Source organism: Columba livia, chromosome 8, assembly GCF_036013475.1.
Source record: "Columba livia isolate bColLiv1 breed racing homer chromosome 8, bColLiv1.pat.W.v2, whole genome shotgun sequence".
Lineage (NCBI taxonomy): Eukaryota > Metazoa > Chordata > Aves > Columbiformes > Columbidae > Columba > Columba livia.
The window spans coordinates 12,704,901-12,732,085 of NC_088609.1; the positions used below are offsets into that span (position 1 = coordinate 12,704,901).

The window sequence follows — 27,185 nt, forward strand, 5'->3', positions numbered from 1 at the left end:
GTAAGGGGGAGGGCAAAGGGAAACGAAACCAAAAGCACATGCACAGGCAACAAATGTAGCCCTGAGATACCCTCATCTCCCTCTTTTCTGGCAGATGTCTCCTCAGTCCCTGTGGATTCATTCATGCACTAAAGAGGATAAAGCAAACAGTTTCCTTACTTCTTCCTGCCATGACCAAGACACCCGATCACTAATGCAGAGCACTGCTTAACTCAGGGGTGGCAGGAACCTAATTCTTGCTTTGTTCCAGCTCTTAAAAAACAATCCAAATGCTGGTGTGCAGTGACAAGAAGGAAGAGACTAACTGTTCCTTGGCTCCCACATGGAGGAAGAAAGTTAATTCCCTGTGAATACCCCAAAAACTATACAATGCACATTTTACTTTTCAGAATGCACAAGTGAGAGGCAGGGAAAAAAAAAAAAAAAAGAAAAAAAGAAAAAAAGAGGAGCCACATATGACTCCTATGGTGAGGAGGGGACTGAAAGAAACCCAGGAAAGCTGGGAGTTAATTGTTTTGGTTGAGCATCAGTGGGTGGGTCAGTTGATGGTTATGTGGTTTCAACACATTGCTAAAGTGTCACAAAGAGGAGCCGGATTTCAGAACCACCTAAAAGCAAGCCACGAGCTGTCTTCCATCCTAAGGCTGGGAAAGAGCTGACCATCCTAGGGGAAATTCCACTCAATATCATGACAACAGTGTCAAGCATTTTGGAGGTTTCGGAGTTGATCAAAGAGAAACACAGGTAACGAAACAAAACAACAACAAAAAAAAAGCTGAGGAACTCTTTTTGTCAAAGGTTTACAAGTGGCAGGAAAAAAGTATTGAGGAAGCAAGGCCTTGTAATTACATCTTCAACCTGAGATTCAGGTTATTCTCACCTTAGCTTAACGCCTAAAACACATTCACAACAGGAGGTGCCTTATAAATTTGTAAACACTATGTTGCTTAAAGGTGTACGATATGATGCAAAATTTCGCAACCCATGGCAGGCTGTCAGGAGGCTACAGTGGGAACAGCTGCCTGACTGTGCAGTAGCATCGTTCCTGTGGTAAATACACCCAATAAAATTCAGGTAGCATCATGGTATATGAACTTGTGCCAGGGAGAGACTTTGAGTCTATTGTGTCTGTTTCTGTGTTGAGAAAAAAGAAGTGTTTTTCATCTTATGGACTTGTTTGGGGCTTTTCCTCCTCAAGACTTTTTAGAAAAATCTTGAGTTTGAAGTTGAACCAATTACCTGAACAGAGCCATATACACTGTAAACTAAACTTTGACTGTCCCAAAGGAGCATTTTCCGTCAAACAATAATTTCCAATGAGCAAGACACCTCCTGCCCTTTGCTTTTGTTTCATTAGTTTCATGGTGTGTCACAAAACATCACACTAAAAACCGAGGTAGGACACAAAAAGAAGAAAAGAATCCTTACTGTGAATCTTTACTTTTGTCTGGAATCCTTTTCTGGATGTTTATGGCATCCCATAAAGTTGCTGAAACATGCCTGCTGTATTTTTAATTGTCATTTTAAATGCCAAAACCCAGAAGTCTTGCTTATATTGTATGCGAACACAGCGTCTGCTTATGTTCAAACCCTCAGGCACTTTAAATAACTCTACTGTACACAGAGAACGTTGTTCATTTTGTTTTTACAATTTTTGCCCGTGTAGAAGGAGCTCTAATGTCTTGAGAACATAAATGTATGTTCATAACCAAGGAGCAAGATCACAGCTGGAATCTTACCTGAGTCTTGGATCATATTTCAGCAGTGGCACGAAGCGAAAAAGCAGCTTATTTCTCTGTTTAATTTACAAGAGCTACAACTGGAACAGCACATACTAGACTTACTGACGTAACGCCCAGGTGAGTGTGTGTTACAGGTCCAGCTCTGTGCCTGATCCACAGGGAATATCAGACTCTTTCAGCCAGACTTAAGAGCCGTTACCGCTGCAGCTCTGGAGGAACCTGGTCCGAACCCTGGTGTGTTAGTAAAAAGTGGCAGCTGCCATAACAGACTTCTCTGTAGGCTACAAAACTGGGGCATAAAATGAGGGTCGTTTTATTGATTCAAGTGAGTTTCGTACCAAGCCTCCATTGTTCTGTCTCAAAGAATAAACCATTACAGAGAATTCATAAGTGAATTTGCTTTTTTTGGGTTTTTTTCAAGGATTAAACAGGAGCAGACTGCAATTTCCTTTAAATGCATATATTATTCATCACTATTCACTAAGTTTTATGATGGACTTAAAACAACAGCATATATATCTTCATACTCAATGCCATTCTGCTCCCTACCTGTGTTCTGAAACTCACGTTTTATGTTTAGATGTGATCGACCATGAAAGTCACAGGGTAATAAGTGTTCCCTGAGTAAAGACACAGACAAGTATCTGGCCAATGTTCATTTTTCACCTCAGTTTGCTGTAAATAATCTTATATGCAATTTTGCCGCTTCCTTTCTGTAGGAATTCAGCAAGCAGGTTAGCATACTGTGGTTGCAGAAAGCTGACACACAATATTTATGAACAGAGAGGAAGTAAATTAATTTCAGGGTTTGATTCAACATCGGAGAAAGGCTTTTTTGCAGTATTTATTTACCCACCGTAATAAGAGAAGGTACAGTCAATCCCTCCTCTAGTCCAGCCAGATTACCAGACAAGGAAAATTCTGCTGTGTTAGGACTACAGACGAGGGGTCAAAGAAAGAGACACTTTATTTCTTAGTGTGCACCCCATATGGCCAGTCCTGTAAGAGCTGTTATTATTTGTACCATGCACAGCAGAGGAATAGGTGGAGAAATGAAGCCACGCACATAAGGTAACACCCTTTTTTTAAGCAACCACCATTTTTTGCAATGACACACACGTACAAGGGTCATTTGGGGTTTTCCTTCCCTTAAAGTCAGGGTTTCCTGAGAGGAAGAAGAGCTGAAATACAGGAATGAGTGGCTTCACACCATTTCCAGTGATGTAACAGATCTTTCTCAGTGACACAGGTATAGGAGTTAGGTCTGAGTTTCCAAACTTCCTGACGTTCTCTCTTTGAAAGGTGGGGAGATGGGAAAGGAGATGGGTGGAGAAGGCGAAGAGGTGGTTCTGTCCCTATAAAGGCCTTGCAAATACAATAAAACTGCTCCCATGCTTAAATCTACAATAGAAAGCAGGTTGCAATACAAGTGGGAAATGCTAGGAAATGTTTCAACTAATAAAATGTGTTGGGCTAGCACCAAAACTCTGCTTTAAAAGCTGTTTATAATGAATGACTACTTACAGTATCATTGCAAGGTCATTAGAGAACTCGGAGATTGAACAGCACCTGGTTCATCTGGTTGAGGCCTGGAAAACACAGAGCCACATATCAGTAAACGACACCAGCAATCAATGTATTTTTTATGAGGGCTGTTGAAACAGGAGCAAATGTTCAAAACCAGCCTGCTGGGCCACTCTGTGACCTAATCCTGGCCAGAGAGAAGAAAATCTGCTGTTCACTAGTCCACCCCGATAAAGCAGAAAATCTTTACTTACTAGATAAGAACATCAGTTTGTTTAGGTTGTATTACACATCACTTTTAAGCCTCTAAAAGGGTTAATGGAACCCTGGAGATACTAAATACATTATGCAGCTGTGTAGGTGCTAGGAAGGTGGATATAGGCTGTTTTTTACAAACATAACCTATGCAGAGTGAGTCATAATTTGTACTTTGCATCATTCAATAAATGGGTCTTTTGAAAGTCATCCCGCTGTGAAGGGGCTGCTCGCTCTCCAAAAGCAAGAACCCGGCTCTCCTCCCCACAGGCTGCCAAGGTGGAGGATCAGAAAAGCTTCTCTCCCTGGGTTACAATGACAATAATGACAATAATAGACAATAATGACAATAATAGAATCCAAACAACTACGTGTTTGTGGGTTTGCTCTTAAAAGGTCATAAGGTTTTGACTGAAATAAACGTTTTTATATCATGAAAGATACATTCTTATTCATAAATGTGCATTATTCTCATTGCTACTGCTGCTGTGCCTTGTAAGATTCTTTCTTGACTCAATTATGCCTCTCATCAGCTTTTTAATTAATAGCTTCATTAAGAAAACCTTGAAATTTTAGATAAATAACATTTGCTTTTGTGCATTTCAACCATCAGCTTCTGTGGGAAGGAAATTTTTCTATATTGTAGTCAACCAGAGGAAAGAAAAGCAAGAAGAGAGGAGGTCTACATGTTCACAGGGATCTCAGCACTGAGACAGAATAATCATCTTTTGTTGAATACGAAAATAACAAAACACAAAGTAAACAATACCCTTTTGTTCTGCACAAGAAAGGCAGGGCTTTAATAGTCTTTAAATGAGAAAGAAAATTTCCATCTAAATGGAACCATGGAGTAGGTAGACAGGATACAACATTTTGGAGTTCAGTGATTAAATTTAATACTGTGCCAAACTGTGATTAGTTGATGAAGGGCATTCATAAACAGACCAGAAACAAGGGAAGTGTGGCTCCAGTGGAGCATTGCGCCTCCAGTGCAGCTTGGTGTTGGGCTTACTACTTTAATAACAGGGTCAAATGAAAAAAGTTTAATTTTATTTATTTCCCTAAGGAAATTCAGTGGAATTGTAAACACAGCCTGCCTTTACTGAAACTTCAGCATTCAGGGTCAGATCCAAAGAAAGGTCTTAGGTACCAACTGAAGCACAGAAACGTATACTTTTCACTTTTCCAGCTCCCCAACTCCATCCCCCCACTCAAAGAGCAGGGGTACATATGAATCCCATTACTATTAATAATAGACACCCAATCCTCCCAACTCACCAGGCAGGCAAAGCAGTCTCTGAATTAAGGCTTAGAATCATAGAATGAGTAAAGAAATATCCGAATGAGTAAAGCAGTATGTCCATTGCGAATCTTTGCATCGGTGCATTAAAATCCCCTGTTGAGCCCAATGCAACACACTGTCCTTAACACCACACATACGTGACTAATGATCCAGGAAAACAGGAGTATAAATCCTTTTAAACTTAGCTGTGGTCTCTCCTAAGCCTCTTCAACCCAGGCAGGAGGTGTGTGGTGCACAGAGAAACCAGCAGCAATACGTGACTATCAGTATCTGAAGTCTCACCTAAGCCTCACCTAAGTCTTATAAAATATAAGCAAAATTAAATGGAGATATAAGTGCAGCAAAAGACTTAACAGTACTTCTTCCTTTTCTACCATCACCTGTTCCTACAGCCCAAGCAAAGGCCATCATCACTTTAATTTGAAAGATGCCCTCTTAGTTTAAAATCTATTTTGGACCAGATCTGTTCATAGCTGCATAAGTATAAATCTGCTGTCTTCTCATGGACTTTCTCCAACTGTATTCTGGTGTGAGCAAGATCAGAATCTTATCCTGGTGATGAATTGCAGGGTTACGCTAAAGGTGTAGCCCATGGCTTTTGGTGAAATCTCATCTATTTATGGGGAAAATAATTTACACTTACAAATTATTATAATAGACATACGATTTTTTTGTTTTTAATGATAACTTGTAAGCAGTGTTTCAAGCACTTTGCTTAAAATGATAAACTCATCCATTAATTAACAATAATTAATCACCAAGCATGTGATGTGTGCTAATTTAGCTGCAGATTTTATAGCAAGAAAATAAACCAAAAAAGTCAAGGAAAAACTATCTTGAGGTCTCTATTTAACATTTTAAATTAATGCTTTTGTAAAGCTACTATTGGTATCCTCTGACACAGGCCACTGCTCTGCCTGCCAAGGGCCTGGGAGCTTTTCTCACCAGTGGGAGACGAGATCTGAACCTTGGAAAAATTTCAGACTTATTCTTTGCGTATAATTTGTGTTCCAGGTGGTGGTAAGAGGTAAATCCTAGAGGCTTTCTCCACTTCGTTGAATGTCGAGGAGCGGAGCAGTTTACTGGAACAGCAGCAGCTTCTCATGTCTTTGCAACAACAGTTTTAACTAGAAAGGCACAATATTTTATAATCTGCAAAGCTGAGCTAGACCATTTTGGCAAAGTGTCTGTCTGCCTGCTAGGGTGGGGTAGGTATTTGCTATCTATGTAATGACTTCCTACTGCAAGTGGGTCAGGTAATTCAAATAACGAGCCAAAACTGCCTTTGGTCAAGTCTGGTGAAGTCTGGGCTGTAAGTAAATCCGTCCCTCTGGTACAGCGTGCACATTCTCTGTCATGTGATGTCTCAGCCGTTTCCTGGTACTGCCACTCCAACAAATACTTCACTTTATCTCTCTCCGATTGTAACATCGGCAGTTTCACCACTGAGGTTGCTGTTGCTGCACTTTCTGGTATCAATGGCCTGCTGGGAACTGAAAAAATACCTACTGGAGAAAACAGTCAAGTACTTGAATGATATGAGAGGCTCCTTCTTTCTCTGCCTTTGGCACCGGGCAATCATCCAGTTTGTTGGTTCTGCTTGTCCAGCTCCAAACCAAATGTTTCAGAATCCAGCCTGCACAAATGATCAGGTTTTAAACAAAACCTGCAGCACAAGATCAGCTTGCTGCATGTGATCAGTGTTCTGCATGGCTTTCCCTCACCCTGAGCTTGGATGCCTTAGTTTCAAGTGCATGGATTGTGCTCATTGTGGCATCTGGAGTGGGGTAAAAGGCATTGTGTGTGTGTGGTGGGGTGGTAAATCCCAAAGCAGGCAATATTGCAGGGGTGTTGCCTGGCACAGTGGTTAAGAAATAACTAATTTCTGGCTGAAATGTTAAAATGTAGGTATGAAGTAACTTGAACGGTAAGCAATAACACCCAGCTCCTCCCCAGCTCCTGCAGGCACCATGGATGGTGCAGGCTGCCCTGTCCAGTGGCAAATCTCACTTTTCCAAGAGCTGCTGGGAAAGGACACGGCAGTTATTGAAAAGATCCTGCAAGTGTTCAGAATACAGCTGTTTGCCAGCAACACAGTGGTACGGCTTTGTTCATCACAAACATTTCGGGCATTGCTATTTATATTACGCCAATTCACCAAATTTTCTAGCTCTGAAAGTGAGTAGAAATTTTGACAAGCTTTGCAGTAACAACTCTTGCTAAGGAAGTCAAAGTTATTCCAACAGACTACAGCTGAACCACAAAAACAGGGGTCCTGAGGATATCCCACAGATACAAACCAGAGTGACCGAGAGGTGTCACAATGTTTTGTAACTACGACCTTTACTGGAAACCATGTCGAAAGGACATAAAAAGATGTTCACAGGCTGTAGTGGGCTTTGGATTAGACGGATGCTTTCTGGAGAACAGCTTCATGAATCCTGGCAGTTCAGAGTAGCTCTTTTAAAACAAAATTTCTGAAAATGAACAAGTTATTTCATAGATGAACTATGTTATCATGAAAAGTTTCTGCTTGTCTGTCTTTCAAAACAAGCATGCTCCTGTAAAGAACAAATGAATGTCAATATTATTCCTAAATGTATTTGAAAGTTAATACTGTAACCATGTGTCACTTAAAAGTACACTGTTTTGATCTTCCCAAGGTTATCCCAGTTGCTTCGCCCCATAAAATTAACCACAAACACAATAGTGAATGAGTCAGAACATCAAGATGACTCGGAGAGAAGGGATAAATGCCTCTGGAGAGCACAGAGAACAGGAGGTGTGGAGCAAAGTTAAGGGTGCAGCGCTGTGTGGTAATAGTTGAACAAACATGGGCTGGGATAAAGACAGAACACTTTTCTGTAAAAATTCTCATTTATTTCAAGCTTCTCCACCTCCCAGCCTTGCAGGTTCTCTAACACCTGACCTGACGGACCAAGGTCCGTGCTCGAAAGACATGAGCAATGAGATGCAAGCTCTGAGCAGAAAAGTGGCCCACAGGCTGCGGCGCTTCTGCAGAGGGGATTTGAAAAGAGTTTCCAAGGGGCTCACACAAAAAGTCCTTTCAAAAGTGCTCCATAAAATACACCCGAAGAAAGACCATCAGGAGGAGACTCGGCTTAGCTCTGTTCTTTTCTGTTTAGCTCAGGTGCTGTTTTTTCGCACACAGAAACACATGTACAGACTTAGTACACCATACAATGCCTCACTAAAGCCATCAGGTAGTGGTTATAACTTCATCCAAGATCAACAAGGTCTTTTTCCACAAGTGATCCTTTGTGTTTAGGAAGCCTTTGCCCTGAATTTTACTGTCTCTCAATCAACTAACAGGTGCTCTGCAGTCAAACACAAGCTATTTAAGGGCAACCTGCATAACAACTTCCCAGGCTGGCAAGCAATCGTAAATAGTAGTTAGGTACTGGAATGGGTGAGTTTTATTCAAATAGAAACACTACCAACAGGAAAGAAAGGGAGAAAAAAAAAGGGAGGGAAAATTATATCTTTGTTGGTTTCCACTTAGTTTTTTCTTTCACACATTGGCATAATAACTCTCAAAGAAGAGAACGAGGCTCCGAAAACCAGACACCGTGGTAATCCGGCATTATCCAGTGGTTATTCTTCAAACTTTCCAGTTTTGTTTTGGTCAACAACATAATGTGCTGATTGTATATGTGATATTTGCTCCACTTTCACATGGCACAGATAGCCATATACTACTAATACTGCAAACATGTTATTTTGGGCCATTTAGCTTTTATTTTTTTCCCTGGAGAAAGCACTTTGCGGCAGGGAAAAAAAGTGAAAAAGCTCTCTCAGCTAGATGCCAGATGTGTCATTTTGCGATGTAAAGCCACACCAGAGTTTTATAAACCATGCAACTGCTCGTTTGTATACCATTCCCACATCATATTTTTAAAGTTTCTAGGATCGGTGCATTGTATGGCATAAAATGTGATGTTTCTCATACAAAAGTCCCTGCTAAGAGTTTTGTGTATATACTGCCTTATGCCCCCAGATGGGCAGAGCCACACTGCAGGTTTCCTTGGTCTAATGTCACCCAGGGAAGGCTTCTGGATTCTTACAAATTCATTTGAACCAGAAGAGACTGCTGCTGTGCTCCACTACTGAAGGTCTTAAAGACACCAGCCACACTCAGAGGATGTGGGAAAGGTGTCAGTGCTTGAAGTTCATTGAGGTGAGGAAACAGAAAATATCAAGCAAAGATAAAAAATGTCTCCAAGTCTGGTTTATGCCTCCGGGAACTTGTTGAATTGCAAGGAGCAACGCAGGTGCTTTCACTTGTCTATACAAGAGTGAGCAATGGGCTCCCATCGCCACCTTGCCAGAGTCCCCCCGCTGGCAGAGGCACCGTGCACAGGTGACACCTGGTCTCAATGTGAGTTGGTTCAGAGGTGCCTGGGAAGGCCTGTGCGAGCAGCATTGCTGGAAAGAAATCTTGTGGTCAACAAACATACTGGAGCCCTTATGATCTCCTGGATGAGATCTCATTTGTTGAGATGGTACACAATTACTCAAGAGCGAAATACGTCCCTGCACAAGTGCTAAGTTTCCAAGCAATGACAGAATTCTATTATTCAGGAGACTGTGACGTTAATATAAATGCCATCTTTTCTGCTCCTGTAATGTTTCAATCTTCTTAAAACCAAAACTCTCACCTCTTCTCTATCCTTTTCTTTCCCTGTACCAATACACAAGTACTGGCACTGCATCTCTTTCATATTTAATCATATCTTTTGACATTTACGGAGCATATGACTACATGGGCAGGAGAGACAAAGAAGAAAGGTGGTCATAGGCACTTCTGGCTGTGAAACAAGAAAGGCTGTGTCAGAGGGAGCATGTCAAACACATTAATACCACCAATGGTGCTATAAGAACAAAAAAGGCAAGTATTTCTACTGGGTAGTCTTAACACGTTGTGCCAGGATCAATGACATGCACACAGGAACAGCCATAGCAGTGAGAGCCAGCAGAGCTCCAGAAACCATTCCATAACAAAATCCACAAAGCAGCAGGTAGGTCAGAGCACCATGGAATCAGCATCTTCCCATGTCCAGCGGGACATACACTAAGATATATAGTTCTCTGCATATGAACTGTCTCTGCTTGCACCAAAAAAGACATTTCTTGTGTACAACAGACAAATGGCGAGACTCAGATACGCACAGTTTACATCATTTAAACCTGGACAGGCCTGCCAGCCGGAGCAGAGGTCAGCAGGTGCACAGACTCACTCTTTGAAGACTCTTACTCACTATCAGTTGTGCAAGAGGTTATCGGCGTGGGTTGCTTCCGTGTATGGTCGTGACCCGTAAGAGTGGAAAAACTTGTTCTGTAGTAGTGGAGGGATTTTCCTGAACTAGGTTAAATAGTCTTTATTTAATTGAAGCCTGCAGTTGCAGGAGCTGCTCTGGATCGACATTAGCATAGCTGAGATCTTTAATCTTCTTTCATTTGCTACAGTGCAGAAAATCAGTGTCTATTCATTTTTGTATTCATTCAGCATTTATACCAGAAACTCAGAACTGGTTTTCTGGATCCCTCGATCTTTCAGACAGAGAAATATGACAATTTCTCAAACCACAGGAAACTTAAAAATAGCACTTGTTCCAGCACAGCTACACATTGTTGTTCTTGAAATCTGGGTTAGAAAATACTTACAGAGCCTCTAAAAAAGAGAGGTCTGAAGCGAAGCATCTCTATTATTGCATTCCTTTATTAAAACAATTAACCCTGTGAAAAGAAGAGCTATTGAAGCCAGATCTGCTATTGATTTTGTTCCTTGAGACTAACTCCTACATGGATTCCCCAGTGTATAGTAAATGTTTCACCTCTACTGCAGTTGTTCCCTGGGGAGAGGGGGAGGCACAGCAGTGGGAGACACAACCAGCTGGGGCCTCTGCACTGTATTCGGCTTTTTTATTTTCACTAAACATCCAGGATGTTATTTTCCATACCTCTACCCTTCTGATTTGAAGAGCAGATTGAAACGTTACTGGAGCAGAATTTCAGACATTTCTTTAGCAAATCATGATAAACATTCTCTCTGTCTGGCCAGCTTTATCATCCAAGGAGATCAGGTGCTAGTGATGGTTTTGCAGAAATCCACTGCAGTACTTTACAAAGCACTTTTTAGGATTACTTTCAGGAAAGCTGAATACACCTGGCACAAATCCACAGGTTCTACTGAATGTAGTGGTTTTGTATTTATTTACGCTTCGCTCCCATACGTCAGGGGGACTAACAGTACTGTTTCCCCTGGAGGAGAAGACCCTCATTGACTAATCTACAGTTGATTAACAGCTCCAGCTTTGGATTTAGACGGAAGCCACCCCAGAGTGCTCCTCCCTGGTAAATATGCCTGCCAAAGCATTTTGTGAGCCCACATGGCAATTGCAGCTGCCTCCTTTCTCTCTACCTATGCACACTTGCATTTAAGGATCTTCCCGACTAGTAAAATTAGAGACATGACGTGTTCCAGCAGCTAGGGTTTGGTACAGCCTCATAAAATAATGAAAGAGAGTGACAGATGTGTCACCTTCATCCAGTTTAGGGACCTACACTTACTTCATATGCATTTCCCTGTTTTAAGCAGACTCTCAATATTATACACTTTTTCTCTTGCCCCCTTTTTACACTTCAGCTGCAATGTTGCAGCAATTCAGGGGATAACTTCCACTGCAAAGATGCTTAACAGTATTTTTAATTATAGACTTCTTGTGAAGAGCCTACAGCGTCTTCTTCATAATTCAAGTACAGACTATTAACAGAGGCCTGCAAGTGTCTGGACAGAATCTATACAGAGTGAAGTGGTTATTATTTGCAAATGCTGTTTCTTTTCCACTGTAGGTGTGTCAGTATGTCCTTGGGAGTAAATCTGCTATCTTTTGGGAATGTTTCCAGTTAACTCCATTCTAACCACATTTGCTTTGCTTGGTTCTACTTCAGGAACTGAAACAAGTTTGGCTCCAGCATTAAATAACTGAGCAGGAAATAGCAGAAGGTTTATCATGTACAGGCTGGGCAGCAGTAGAGCAATATATCGAACTAAAAATACAGCAAAGATTGGTTTGGGAAGCTTCAGATTGGTTCCATTTTCATTAGGACATAGAAAAGCTCCCAGTGCTGGTGATTAAGTTATCTTCATTGAAAACACATTCACATATTCAAATGTCACCATGCTTCAAAAAGCGAAGTGTTGAGAAATAAAAGCTTAATGCCCCCAAATGAGGATCTGGTCAGAAAATGCATCCTGCACTTTGTCAGTTTGTGTCCGTGCCCTTTAGCAGTGCAGGTTCCTCTCTCTGCCTCATCCCAAACACAAGGAACAGGCTTGGAGGAAACTTGTAGCTGCACATCAGAAAATTCAGTAATAATGCTAACCTGCCTGGAAGTTTAATCATGGGTGGGAATGGTGTTTATTTTGAAACTGAGGGAAAGATAGGAATCGGCTCAACCACTCAGATGAAAAGGGGAAAGCAAAATACAGTGATGCAAATGCAATATAAAGTTTGAGGAAATTTTGGCAAGGGAGTAGTTGCAAACCATGTCCAAGTCATTAGCAGGAGATAATTAAGTACCAAAATATCCCTACAATCCAGACTTCCAATCATTGAAACTACTGTCCAGTCTTTTAATTAACTTGTTATAAAGATGGAATAAAAGAGTTTGTGCCCTTAGCTACCTCTGATATACACTAAGGTAGCATCAGCGCAATCAGTGAATCGAGGGAAAACAAGCATAAGTGAAATCCAGTTCCAGACTTGGGTAGCAAACTCTAGGTTTGACCCTACGTTATTCTTCGAACAATAAATATTTTACTGTCTTCCAAACACATTCTGGAACAATCAATTCTATTCCAGATTTTAACTGGACTTGAAAAAAAGACCAAACTAGATAGCTCATTTATGGACACTGTGAAATATCCAAACAAGTCATTTTATTGCTATTAAGCAAAATATAACAGCTGGAAAAATAAACCTCAAGCTGCCATTGACAGTTCAGCTAAAGAGAAAGAAAGTGAAATGGTTGAAACAAACAGAAAAAGCACTTCCCAAGGAACGCTGAGAATGGAGTGAGCTCCGGTTGTTCTGATTTCTGGCAGGTCAATGTGTGTGTTTGGTTTGATGGATGAAGAGATAGGAAGTCAGGTGGGAAAGAGCCCTTGTGAAAGTAAATCTGCATTGTATCTTCTCCACTAGGGAAGAAAACTGTAGGGAAAAAACTTACTGGCAAAGTACGAGGCACAAAGCCTGCTGTGCTCTGCTTGCTGTAGTTGAGAGGAAGACAGGAGCACAGATGTTAACACAGGGGTCTCCCCAGCCTGGAAAAAAAAATAGCAAAGGAAAGAGTGCCTATCCAAGAAAGTTACTCCTATCATTATAAGCCTTTCCAGTTCTATTTAAAGAAAGCAAAAGAGCCAACAGAAGAAGCTGTGTTTTGCAGCTCTGCATAAACACCCGCAGATAAGGGTGGTACCAGGTGTCAGCTAGCCCTGCAAAGTCACTGAAATGTCAAGGATTGTTTTTCCTCTACTCCCTTTCTCTTTCCTCCGAGTGGGAACTGCCAATGTTTATTTAAAAGATATCCCTTGTATTTGGCAAGAATGCCAGCGGGGCAGACGTTAATGGATTATTATCTGGAGCTGGAAGCCTGCCAAGGTGATAAGGATTCCCTGCCTACCCAAGGGCCCAGGGCCACGCCGTTAACAGCGCAAGGCAGAAATGAGATTGTCCTGCCAGATGCTTTGCTGCCCTGAGTACAGCAGAGACTTTAAAAGCAAGCTGCCTGCAACTTATATTTATTCTGACCTATAAAATAATTAAATAAGTGAAGAGGCAGACAGGGGCTATAATGGGAGGGCTAATCCATCTGTAAGACCCGGGGTTTATTCTTCTCTTGTGCAGCAGCGTGGAGAATTTGTTCAAACCACCGTGAAGTCACCGCAAATGTTTCTGTTCACTTCTCTGCCCTTGAACTAGATCTCAACCTGGAAGCCCTGAACTCAATTGCTAAAAGCAGCACAAGTAAGAGACCTCATTGTACTGCGGCAGCTTCAACAGTAAAATGACAACAAAAACATATCTCATTTTTAGCTCTGCTCTGAACAGGAGGAGTATGTCTTTGTGCAGCTATCCCCACGGTAGAATGGTTAATGCCAGCACCTCCTGAGAAGGCAAGCCTGCAGGAATGTGACATTTTGTGTCTGAGATATATTTAGATTGACATTGTTTACTATTAATCTTCTTCTCTGCAAAGCCCTTTCTTTCCCAACAGATGAAAAATGACCAGTATCGCTCCACCCTTGTTATCATACGTTCTTTGGAAGACGACCTTTTCCGTGGCCCATCAGACAGCATGGACTATAATTAAGGTGCTTATAATACAATTCAGTAAAAGCAGGAGCTGGGGCACAGTAGCATTTACTGCTGTGATTGAAAGCCTTAAAGGTTATGTGGAATTTACCAAGTAGTAATTTTATCTGTTTGGAGCTGGCAAAAACAAAAAGAAACTTTGTGCTCATTTGAGAAGCTGGTCTGCCCCTAATGAAGTTGAAGTAAACAGAGCTGGTTTCCTACTTCTCATGAACACATGTAATGAAGTATTACACCAGACAGGTGTTCCCTCTGAAAAGAAAACACACATAAAGATTTAGCTACTTTTTTTCTCTGGATTTCTTTTTTCTCACCTTAAATGTGCCTAAAACAAACACACAGGCTCATATACTGTTCCTTCAGGGAGAACACATAGCCCACCTTTGCTAGTGACCTCTCCTGGCTCTGACATGGACCACGTTAAAGTTGGGTTCGGACCATGGTAAAACCCTCATGTAGAGCAGTCAGTCATCTCATACCAAGAGCGACGGCCAATACTGCCAAAGGAAATTCAGTGCTGAAATAAAAATACATTTCTCTACTTAATTCTAACATTTGTGCATGTGCTCCCCAGGTTTTTAAGCAGGAGTGTTCTCTGAAACGGGACTCTACCAGCAGCACAAAACTCAGACATCTGGAGCTGGAGAGCCATCCCCAATATCAAGGCCGTCAAAAGGAAAGTGTCAACTACACAAGAGAATTAATCTAACAGCAAACTTGGAGTCTGGAAGTTGGTCTGACTTTTCTGTCTGCTTTTCATACTATGCTAATATTGCAGATATTTGAGTACTTGCCCTGTAGCTAAGGCAGCACAATACGGCTGATCCTGAACAGTTCTGTTGTCTCCCTACTAACTCTCTGCAAGAAGAACAGGCAGCAAAAAAATGTTCTTTTTCATCAGATATTCCTGTTCTGTTTCTTGATGGGAAGATATGTGAGGCTACAGTGTCTTTTTGATGGTTGTATCAAGAATTAAACAAGATTGAAGATCTTCTACTTTCTGAAGCTAATTTACATTTTCAGATTAATGCCTAAACTGGAATAAACAATTTAACCACCTCTAGACTTATGTTACTCCATAGTCTTCCAGGAGAATCTCCACAACAGGAAGGTGTTAATTACTGAAACTCTACTGGGTTGTCATGGTGAAAGTTCCTGAATTCTTGGATGTAGCTTTGTATTAGTATCAATTCATGTGGTGACTATTTAATATGGAGGTTGTTTGGTATGTGCTGTGAATTACTGGAGCTTAAGAAAGGTAAGTCACCCATGCATATAGTGCATGGGGCCTCCAGGCTGGGATGGCACAGGCAAAACAGTTTGTAGAGAAAAAGGGTGCTGCTGCAAAGAAGGATAAACAACTTAGGCCTGTAAACACCATTTATTATTGTTTCTTTACCACTCACTAGGAAACAAAGATTGTGTTTCTCAGCAGCAGTTTTACCATTACAAACAGCAATCTGATTCCCTGGTATCACAGCTTATTCCTAGCTCTAGGAGTGGGTGCACCAATGCAGGACAGATGGAGGCTGTGCCACAGTCCACATTCAGAAGGGGTCTGTCCTCACCCACTCTCTGCCTTCTCATTCCTCTCTGACTGTGCTGGGGCTGCTCTCACCCCACCCCATAAGCTGTTTCTTCTATGCTCTCCCTTTAGTTGTTTTTCAAGAGCTTTCTTGCTGCCCACATGTGTCTCCTCCTCCTCTTGGACGCTGTGTTTTCTACAGAAGCAACAGATTGCTGTGACATTGTCCTTTTGATCTAATGAGAAAAACTCCTACAGCAATGATGTGCCTGTGTTTCTTTTCACATTATTTAGTAAGGGGGTTTGGAAGCACACATCTTTCCCAGGATCCTACTTTTTCTGTAGGTCCTACCTTAATTGCCACAGCTCTCTCAGTTTAACAAGTTTTTCTTCCTCTACCCCCCCCCCCCCGCCCAGTCTTTTAAATATCTTTTAATCTTTTAAATATTTCTAAATATTTCTTCATTATTTCTTCTTGCTCTCACCATGGTGCCCTGGGAGCCCCCACACTTTACCTGCCCTCACTGTGAACTGCTGCTGCTCTGAGGTAAAACGCTTTACACACAGCAACTGCAGGAATTATCTCAGTTTCACTTCACATAACCTGATGTGTGATGCTTACTAAGTTCTTAATCATTATGTATTTGTCCCCGGCTTGAGTATCACACAGGGTTTTCCAAAGTCAGACACAAAGTCAGGCACTTGAGCATCAGCTAACAAATTATGTGAATCTTTGTGTCGCGGTTCATCTCAGTGCAGAAAGCAGCACTGCTTAGTGCAAAAGTTAACTCCCACTGACCGAAGAAAGTATAAAATTGCATTTCCTTAGTAACTAGAGTTTTACCTGTCAAAGGGAACTTATTGCAATGGACAATATCAATTCTTTGCCTCTCATTCCCTTCAATGACGTAACAAAACTCAGGGCTCTCAGTTTCCTTTTAGAAAACTCTCCTTTACACGTCTTACCTTCTTTCTCAGCACTTTATTGGACCGCTTATATTTCTCTGTAAATTCCACCTGCTTTACGAAGTCCCCTGTCTGAGCACTGGTGGGCTCTTTTTACCACTGGTACTGCCTCTGCCTGGGACCACGACAATTTGCTACAGCTCCCAGGGCTGCAGTTTGAACCCCATAAAACAGCTACTTTGCTTCTGGAGGCTTGAAAGACACTGTATCCCAAGTGCTAGCTGAGCTCCTCCCATGCAGACACCTGAGGAGAGTATCACAAAATAATAGGGGTCTGGTCAGCAAGGGTGCTCTTGAAAGATCTTTATCCAGGAATGAAGAGTCTTTCCATTGCTGTCAAACAGACTGAATCTGTTTGAGAGGATGTTGACAAACTAGACAAAAAAGGTGTTATGCATGTATATACTTGGACTCTTTCCAAACTTAAGAGTGCCCGTGTTTTTCTTGTTGTTCAACTGTCTTTTTGGTCACATCAAGGCAGGACTGCGAGCATCTGTTCTGAAAATACTCTCTGAGAGGCCAGCCATGTGCTCAAACTGCTGTTATGCACTTCAGTAAAGTGGAAAGAACAGAGAGAAATGCTCCCAGAGCTCCGTTAGGTCAAATATGAGGTTTCATTTGCCTGTTTGCCTCATTTTGCAGTCATCTTGAAGGCAAAAATAGGGGGTGAGAAGGCAACAGGAGAGAAAAGCATCATAAATCATCTACCATATTAGCAGGAGGCTGGATCGGCAAGCCTTGCTCATTTAGCTACCTTAAACTTTATCCAACCTGCTTATCCCCCAGCTGCAGGAATAACAGACCACTTGAAAGGTAATATTTTTGCTATTAGTGAAGAAAGGAAAAAATGTGATCTTTGCTGTAGCATGGGAATAATTTTTCCAGAGCTACATAGAATGAGCCTGAGTGAATACTGCTATTTTTGGCAATAGCCCTCCTGCTTAGCTCACATCAATAATTTGAATGCTTTATTTGTGGTTTGGGCTGTAAGCAATGGTGAAAGCCTGCAGAGAAAAAGAAAAGTGGCAAAATTTGCTAAATAATTTTGAGTTCATAACAGCCATAAAAATACATGAATGTTTTCAGGATTCTTAGAGTCCATACATGCTCATAAAGCTGAGCTGTGAAAGCATTTTATTTTACATCTGCAAACATCACTGAATTACTCTTTATGAGGTTTTAATCAGACCTTTACGGTTTCAGTGGTTACAGTGACAGACTGTCAAACACATTCTTAGATTCCTGTGTCTTACAATGTCATTAATACAGAGAATCTCATGTTTTCCTCAGTATTTTTCACTTTCTCTATCACAGCAGCACCCAGAAGTCCCGCTCAGGGCTCTGGTGTTTCAGATGCTGCATAAACACAGAATTAAACCAGACTTTCAATGTGTCAAAGCACTTTACATTTGGGGAGGAGATATTTCACTACAACAATTACAGCTTGTGTTGTATCGTCTTCCTTGCGCCTCTACACAGCAGCTTTGACCCCTGTGTCGGTGGCCTGTTTTTCAGAGCTGCAGAGATCCCAGTGCTGCCCCTGAACATCCCTTCTCCTCCTACATGCCACTGCTTACTTTTTCTTTTCCTAAATCTGCTTTTAGAAAAAAAGCAGCATGACTGGACTGTATTTGGAATAAGATACACCATAGGTGGAGAGACTCACCCAGCTGAAAAATATGTCATCTCCTAAAGCTCACTGAAGACCGGTCACAGTGTTTAAACCACTATTTATTTCAGCAGAAAAAGCTTGATTCTTAGGTGGAGTAAATCAGCAAAGCTCAGGGAATCTACACTGATTGGCCCTAAACAGAGTTGGCTCAAGTCACAGTGATATGCACTAAGCAAAAACATTTCATCACAGAAAAACAGACAAAATTACAGACAAATCTGAACACCTGGGACTGCACAGAAAAAGGCCCTCTTGCCCCTGAAAAGTGTTTCCTTTCTCTATTTATGGAGCTCATTGAAAGTATATTTAATTTGTCAAAAATACACCAAAAAAGTATATAGTTGACCCTCCCTATAAAAACCACATCAAAGCATGAACTGGCTCACAACAGTCTCAACCCACCCAAATATTCACAATCTCACAAGTACAAGCGGAATCCTACTCTAGTTAGTCATGCTGCTCAGGTTACTGTAGTTAGGCACGTACATAATTACTCAGTTGAATCAGACAAGGAAAAGTATAATATTAGCTGAGACAAATTTTGTCTCCAACAAAATCAAGTAATGAAGACACTATTAGCACCCATGAAAGAAAAAAGATATTATCATATTTTTAACAGGCAAACAGCTACACAGAAGCATCAATTCAGGCACAGCAGATCTAATTTAGGACTGTTGCTAAGTGAGTAACTTAGGCTAGAGGAGGAATAATAATTTTTACTACTCCATAGCAACTCTGATTTTCTCAAAAATTACATGTTTAAGTTCTGCAAATTCTGCAGCCAACATCAAATTCCAAATGATCACATTAATAGAAGGAAGAGTAAAAGTGGAAGAAGGGAAATTCCAGTACCTTCCTCCCATCAACAAATACACATTAATGATATTGGGCTGAGACTTTACACATACAGGGTTAAGTGACAAGTTTTTTTTGTTTTTTTTTTCTAATTGGAAGCTAACAGGGTAGCAACGCCATCTGCATCATGCTTACACCACCGTGTACTGGTTGCAATTAGAAGCTGTGGACTTGATCATTAGTTCACTGGTTTAAACACAAATGCATTGGCTGAAATACTGGGTCATGCTGGGCTTAACAACAGCAATTGTAGAGTGCATTATTTTAGTTCACATTAGTACTGCAAAGACTTGGGGAAAAAATGCTTGGCAGACAAACACATCTTCTAAATTCTGTGGAGCAAACAACTGGCGTGCTGGCTCCTTGGCCCCTAATCAAAGTATGCCCAGAAAGTACATCTGGACCAGTTTCCCAGCTGGGCAGTATAACATATTCTGGGCCATAGCCCCAATAAGCACCTTCTACTGGTATCCTCCCTTGTTTGAAGAACCTCAAAAAGCATCAAGCTGGACAGTGAGAATGAGAATGACCTATAAATCAGCAGCCCTGTGGACCTGACATGCACCTGGAGGGCAAGAGACCAGTGAGTGATTCAGAAAACATGATGTTCTCTCTTCAACATGAAAACCCAATCCTAAAATGTAGTGATTAAGACCATTCCTGGAAGCTGGAGATACAGATTCAAGGCCCTCTGGAGAAAATGGACTAAAACTCAACTTTCATACAGCCTGGGTAAGAATTCCCTTTATTAGACTCACTGTTTTTAATGCTATAAATCTAATTATTAGTATTTGATAAAACAGCGGTGCATTCACAACAAAGAAAATATCACCAATTATCAGACAAATTAAAGATGAAACTGACTGGCAGCAGTAACAACTGCATTTTCTGGCAAAATTACAGTTGTGAAAAATAAGCTATAATTATACAATATTAATGCACAGCCCCCTTGATCCATTGAGTATGTCTCCTCAAACGTTCGGAACCAGTACCTGCAATTGCAGCAAGATCTTCCCTCAGAAGATAAGAGTTTTCATAACATCTGCATGAGATGACGGGTTATCTTTCAGCATATTGCAACATGTTCAAGTTGTGCAGACTATCCTCAGCCCAAGAACATTCCCCCTCCCCTTTTCACACATTTCTTTTAAACCAAAATTGATATTTAAAGTATTGTAGCTTTGCTGCATAACCTTCTGGCTCAAGCCACTGCCTGAGGCACAGTTACTGTGAATCATTACGTAGAAAAATATTACCCAGCATAAGGCAGCAAAAGTACATCAGAAAAAATATCAGTATTTAGATACCAAGAGCCTGACACATGAGAGAGTCACTCCAGCATAACTTGATGAGAAGGAGGGAATTTACAATAGCATAAAGCTGGAATAACAGTGGTTGAAAGGAACTAAATAGGAATCAGCCTCAAACTGATTAGGGGCCATAAGGGAACATGTGGCCTCAATCATAACAGCATTGGGTTTGAGAACAAAAGCTACTTCTCCCTTTCATAGGGACACTTCTTGAATTACATACGCCTTTGAGACAGGAGACATGCCAGGCCATGATAGGCAGATAACCACAGCTCAGGCAAAAGACTTCCTTCTGCTCTACACGACTTTAATTATCTTAAGCAGGATTTTACAAATAAAAAGCACTACTTCCTAGCCCCTCAGTTCAGTCTGTTCCACCCGTCACGATATATTGCAGGGATCACAAACCACATGCCAAATATGCCCTCTGACTTCGGTTCAAATAGCATCTGGCCAAAGGTTTCTGAGTTCTTATTTGACAATACTGCAAGGTACTACAGTGTGTGGTCCCTCAAAGGCATCTGAACAGTTCGTTCGCCCTACAGCAAAGGAAGGTTTTCCCGTACTGGTGGATTCTAGCCTGTCTGTAATTTGAAAAGGGTGATTTTTAGAGCCTGTTACAATTTAAACCTTCCAACTTTGAGTAGTTTTTGGACTATAATGTCAACGTTCATTAGGGAGGGAAAGATGACCAAAATTCCATTAAAATTTAGAAAGTTTTAGGCAACTGTATTTGTTTTACTCCACACTGGGAGGGCTTCAGCATCCTTGGACAAGTGGTATTACTTGGAGTAAATGCAGCATAATGAGCACTAGTTCAGAAGGAAGCACAATTTTATAGACTCAAACTCATCATGATGTCTCCTCACAGATTAGAAATTTACATTTTAGCCTAATGTGCAAAAACATCATGTAAATATCCTTCCCCCTTCCCATCCTTAATAACTTTCAAACTAACTAGCAGATTTCAAAGACATTTAACAGAGCAGAGAGATTTCTAAGATATTAATCTCCTATAAACTGTGTGAAAATAGGTACGTGGGTAGACAAGAAAAACGTGATTAGTGCTTCCAGCAAGGGAAAGGTTGCAAAATGGGCTTGCACTTAATGAGACATCGCTGAGTATTTTCCGCACTGGAAATGAGAAATATTATGCTTTTCCCAGTGGTGAGATATTTAATTATAGTTGTGACCTTATATTCACTCAAAAAATCCAACACAGAAAACCAGAGTCAATGTATTTTACTACTCCTTGTTTGGAAAACCAGGTAACAAGAAAACTTTCTGGTGAAAATGTGCCAGTTGACCTGCAGGTGAAAGCAAGTGTGCAGACAAAGAGAAGACAAAGCAGCATTTTATTTTTAAAAAGGGAGCACCTGCTAAGTTTGATCAGATTTCTTCCTCTCACCCCAGCCTGCAAATATAAACAGATGGGGTGCCTCAGGTAAAAGATATCTGGCAGCATGGAAGGATCTCTTCCCACTGGTAATGAGCAGACGGATCATATTATCTTAGTAAAGTAAATATAATTTTTAGTCAAAATGTCAGTTGTATTTCACGGGTTTTTTTCTTCCATTGCTGAACAGTTCATTCTGGGTTCAAGGTGAAATCATTTGGCACGTTGCTAGGATTGATCTGTAGAAAATTATGGATTAAGAATCCCCACCCAAACCAACAGCAAATGACCAAATGCTGCTGCTGTCACGCATTTCATTTGGGTCATTGCTGCGGCCTCAAACTTATCATTTGTACTGGGCAAAGACCTCCTGATGCAATTAATTCCTTTTAAAGAACTGTAAAGACGAGTAACGTTCATGAGGTTGAGTGCAGAGTTTCACCTTGTCACCCGTGCGGGAGGCCAGGACGGCTGCACAAAGGCGCCATTCAGAGAACAGGAGACTCTCATTGACACAAACACTTTCCAAAACATTCTCAACTGGAATTTTGGTGGAAGGTGTTACACAGCTCCAAATATTTGTTTCTTTGTTTCCATGGGGACAACAGCACACTGGTTTAATAATAAAACAACATCAATCCTCTGAGTTTGAGAGCTCCTTGATTTTCATTTTGAGTTAAAGATTTATTTTTCCACAGGTTTCCCCTCTCCCCAACAACCAACAAGTTGCACAGTTTAATGCCCTTTCTGTACTTCTGAGAGAGATCCAAAGGAGTAAAGACCAGTCTTGAAAAAGTTGCATTATTCTGCTGCCTAGTATAAGCCAAGCACTGCATTAAACACATTCTAAGAAGTCCACATTTTGTAGACTTAGGTTATTTCATATCAGATCCTCAACATACTAAATTCTTCAATCATCCTCTCCCTGTATCATGGAGACTTGACAAAATGTCAAATCATCAAGGGAATGGAGTCCAGAAGTTAGGGCATAAAATGTTGTCAGCACTTGAACTTTGAATCCTAATTGCAAAAAGAAGGGAGGAAGTAAAAAAGGCAGTTACCCGCACAGCTTTATTTTAAAACTTTATTCAACCTAATTCGGAGCGCCTCTCCAGGCCATAGGAAAACTCTACCAGAGGGTGATTCAGAGTGGTTTACTTGAAAAGCTTCTGCAAAAGGCAGCTTAGAGTCATCTGTTCATTAACTGCACAGAGAACACAGAGCCAGTGGCCTCTTATGTTGGGCACCTAAATTAATGTTTAAAGTTGGGCTGCATTTACATTCCCCAGGGATTGTGTGCAATTTTGCTCAAGTTACTGTACCTGAAAATGGTAGGTTTGTGGTGTAAAAACCTGGAATTGTGACACTCATTTCATCGGTGGTTTTGAGACCAAAAGGATTATTTCCTAATCTGACAGCAACATATGCTCATCCGTTGCGTGCATACATATTATGATGTACATATGATGTACATATATGAATATGTATATCTGATGTAGGTATTTGAATATCTACAATTCTTATTAAAACATCTGATGTTCCTGAGCTATCAGCTGGAAGTGGAGATTCTCAAAAAAAAACAAATTATGTTCTTGATTCTCAGTAGGATGTGGATGTTTAGGTACATTCTGGGTCTTTCCTTTTCCTAAGCAATAGTATCACTAATATTATGAAAAACAAACAAACATGGAAATTGTGGCCTAGGTAGCCACTCCGCTAGAAGTGAATCTTGTATGATAGAATATAGAGGAGTATAAGGAGAATCTCAGCACCAGTAAATACTAACCATGCCGCTGGAAAATAAATAGAGACTGACAAATGATTGTTGATGTAATCCCTGTGAGAGTGTCTAGACTAAGGGAGTCAAACCTACTGTCCGTAGGCTGGAGCTGGCTCCCTGGAGTCTTTCCACCAGCCTACAGTTTCTTGTGCAATAGCCACTGCAATTCAGCCGACAGGCACCTGCTTGCTTGCTGTCCGAGAAGGCCAGAGAGTGCAGACAGAGAGACGGGGAATGAATTCTTCTCCCCTCTACAGCTGTCTTGGCTTTTGTTTCTGCTCCTCCGGCCCAGAAGCAATGCAGGATTCCCCCAAACATCTACTATCTCACCATCTCTACACCAGGCACACAGTGTCTCCTGATCTGGAGAGCATCTGATTCTCTAAGCCTCACTTTGTGTTCACAGGTCTGCAAGTGGTTACTTTTCCACAAGGAGTGCTTCCCTTTTGTCTCCTGCCAAGGGAAAAGAGAGTCAAGATGCAAAGAAAAGATTTTTTTTCTTCAAGTGGAGATGAAGAGAAGGGTACTGGAAGAAACCCAAGCAAGAGCCAAAAATAACTAACATGAAGAGGAAAGCCCAGAACAATCAGAAGTTGAAGGAAAAGCTGGGACAGAGGCTCCTTGAGGAAGCAGCTCCTCAGGAGTGAGAAGTAAGAGGCACAGAAATGTTTCATTACGGCATTTTCTTCTTTAAGCAAAAAAAGTCTTTTTTTTTTTACTTCAAATGAAATCTGTAACATTCAAAACCAAATATATCTCTCAGCAGTGTGACAGGAGTGCAAAATTTGTCTCTTCACTCATCACACACAGACTTGAACTGAAATAGTAATTTGGCCCTTGCCAAGGTGTACAGCCATGTAAATAGTAATGCTGTAAATCAAAAGGTCCCCATGGTCTCCACGCAAGCAAGAGTGTGAAGGTCACTAAGCATGATGCAAGAGTCAAGCGTGAAATATCTCTAACCAGACCTGGTACTTGTACCTTATAATCAATACGTGTGTGGGAGGGGCAGAATCTGCAGTTCACCTGCACTCCTTCACATCTGTCAGGATGGGGTGAGATACGGCAAGCAGAAGGTAACAAATTGGTTCAGGTAGACAGCACAGTACAGCCACTCTGCTAAAACATAACAAAAACAGCTTCTCCAAGCAGGGTGGAAATGATAACTTCCCTAAGATTTGGCAGATCAAACAGTTGTAGGCAGTTTTGACATTTTTGTAACATTTAAATCTCTCATCAGGCAGGTGACTTCATTCTCTATGCTAAATAAACAATCCAACACTTGCTCACAGTAAGGAGGCTCATGTAGTTATCTCCATGCCATCACATCACCAACATCAAAGAGTAAGAACATCCCCTTCCCAGCAAGGAAAACACCCCAGTACGTGTGGTAATTCAAGGCCTGATCCTCCTCCCACTTTGTGAGACGTGGCATGACACAAACATCAACTGATAGGTGAGCTGCCAGAGGCAGCGATTCCCAGCAGAATCTGCTCTGCTCTCGGTGACTGGACGTGGCCTCGATGCCGAGCCATGTCCACCACCATCGTGGGATGGATCGTCTGGCTGTTCTCCATGCAAGTGACTATCACTGACAATTAGATTAAATTAGAGATGCTTTGAGAGACTTAAGCAAATTATAAAAATGAGCAGAGCAATCAACACTATCAAACACAATAAACTGCTAGTTGTGCTTCAGCTCAGGAGGGAAGAGGCTCCACAGCTAATTTGAGTCTGGGGAGAAAAATGCTCCATTACTCCAAGAGAGGATGCAAATAAATCCCATTTCCTTGGGGAACTTACATCTTGCTCTCAGCCCACCTTTCAGATCAGTCTCTATTTAAGCTCTTTCACTGGACTTTTGGCTGAAGCCCACCACTTATGTGTTATCTTCCCAACAGAGAAAAAGCAGCTGCTTTCCCAAGGCCTGAGAAGACCCATCTGACACTTTATACTCAGGACAGAAGAGGCAACCTACAAAACAGGCAGGGAACCCTCCTGACTCTTGGTGACATTACAACCAACCTACACAAAGAGACTTATTCTAGCTTTCTGCCAGCCAAACAGTGCCTTTATTTTTTTAGTTACTTCCACCATATCTATGTTACCAATGACTAAGAGCAAAGAGAAAAATAAAGTACAGAGAAGGAAAATAAAAACAAAATAAATAAAACCCTCTGTCAAAAATAACATTCCCCATGCCAGAAGTATTAGTTAACAGTCTGATTACTGGAAGGGAGTCTAAAGCCCTGCTTAACTGGAAGGAAAAACAAAATAAAGAAACAAAAACACAAATTAAAAAAAGCCCACCTGACAACAATATGTGAATTAACTCCTCCCCAATCTTTATTGGGGGTTGTAACCTTTCTGCAGAGGGAACTGTCCTGTCAATTAATGTATCACCATTACACGCACTGTGTGCATCTCCCCTGGCCCCGTGAAGGACCAACCATGCTCTGAGGCACAGACAGAAGACTCATCAGACTGCCAAGATAAAGGTACTTTTTCTTTTAAATAAATGTCACTCAAGAAGAAAATTCAGACCTATTGAGCCACTCCGAGATCTTGTCTCCTGTTTACCTACCTATGTCTCAAACAGCTCCAAAAATGTCTCACATTCTCCCAATTCCAAGTAGACACGGTGACGCTCCAACTTTTTTGCTTTGAGATTTTCAGACGAAAGGCGATATTCAAGTGCCAAATACCACAGGTTTCTAGTGGTCTCCAATATCCTGAAAATATGTTATTTTTAGTGTGCGGTTGGCAAAGAAAGGAAGTGTTAAGTCTTGGACCAGTATCAAATCTGACTGAAAATTAGCAGCTAGGAACATCCTCTTTGATTATTTATTCCACTTTCCCATATCCGAATAGCCCCAGAGGGGCCGTAACAAGGAAAATCACTAGGAAAACACCTGATAATAGCAGGTTAGTATAGAGCGCTTGTCCTGCTCTCCCCAGGAAAACATCCTAAAGTTTGTTTCCTTGGTTTTATGAGCAGACTCCTGGTGCAAGCAGGATGGTCTGTCAAAAAAGGGCCCCTCGTGCTTCACTGCAACTCCTCCACTGCAACACGGGCAAAAGAGCAGGAGGAGAAAACCCCAGATAATCCACTTCCAGATGCCTCTATTGCTTTCTCAGAGATCCCCATGGCAAGAGAACAGCCTGTGGAGCATGCAGTCAAGTTGTTTGTATTCACAAACCCAGCACAAGAAACTCATTACAATTTGTCAGTGCTCATAGAGGCTTCAAGGCCTTTCCTCTCAGTGTCTGCTAGCTTCTTTCTAAGTTAAGTAATGATCAGCTGCAGTTTTAACAGCATTTTGATCTCAGTTACATTTGGCATGGTGCTGGGCCAACCCCATTTAAATCACTGGAGTGCCTACGGGAACCAGTCAGCATTGAATCAGAATTCACACCACTTGCCTATGGGTTGGACATGGATAAAGAGAGAGATGGTTG

The 27,185-nt window shown here is 41.3% G+C and overlaps 1 protein-coding gene across 33 annotated transcripts in view; it reads right to left on the reverse strand.

Moving 5' to 3' along the window:
• FGGY (FGGY carbohydrate kinase domain containing) overlaps positions 1-27,185 on the reverse strand; it is a 309,627-nt gene that overhangs the window by 221,576 nt on the left and 60,866 nt on the right. For 32 of the 33 annotated variants that reach the window (XR_010474282.1, XM_065072026.1, XM_065072063.1 and 29 more), the window contains one exon: positions 3,267-3,331. The exons of the other annotated variant lie outside the window; for it this stretch is intronic. The gene's annotated coding sequence lies outside the window, so the exon portion shown is untranslated. The remainder of the gene's footprint in view (positions 1-3,266; positions 3,332-27,185) is intronic. 33 annotated transcript variants of the gene reach the window in all.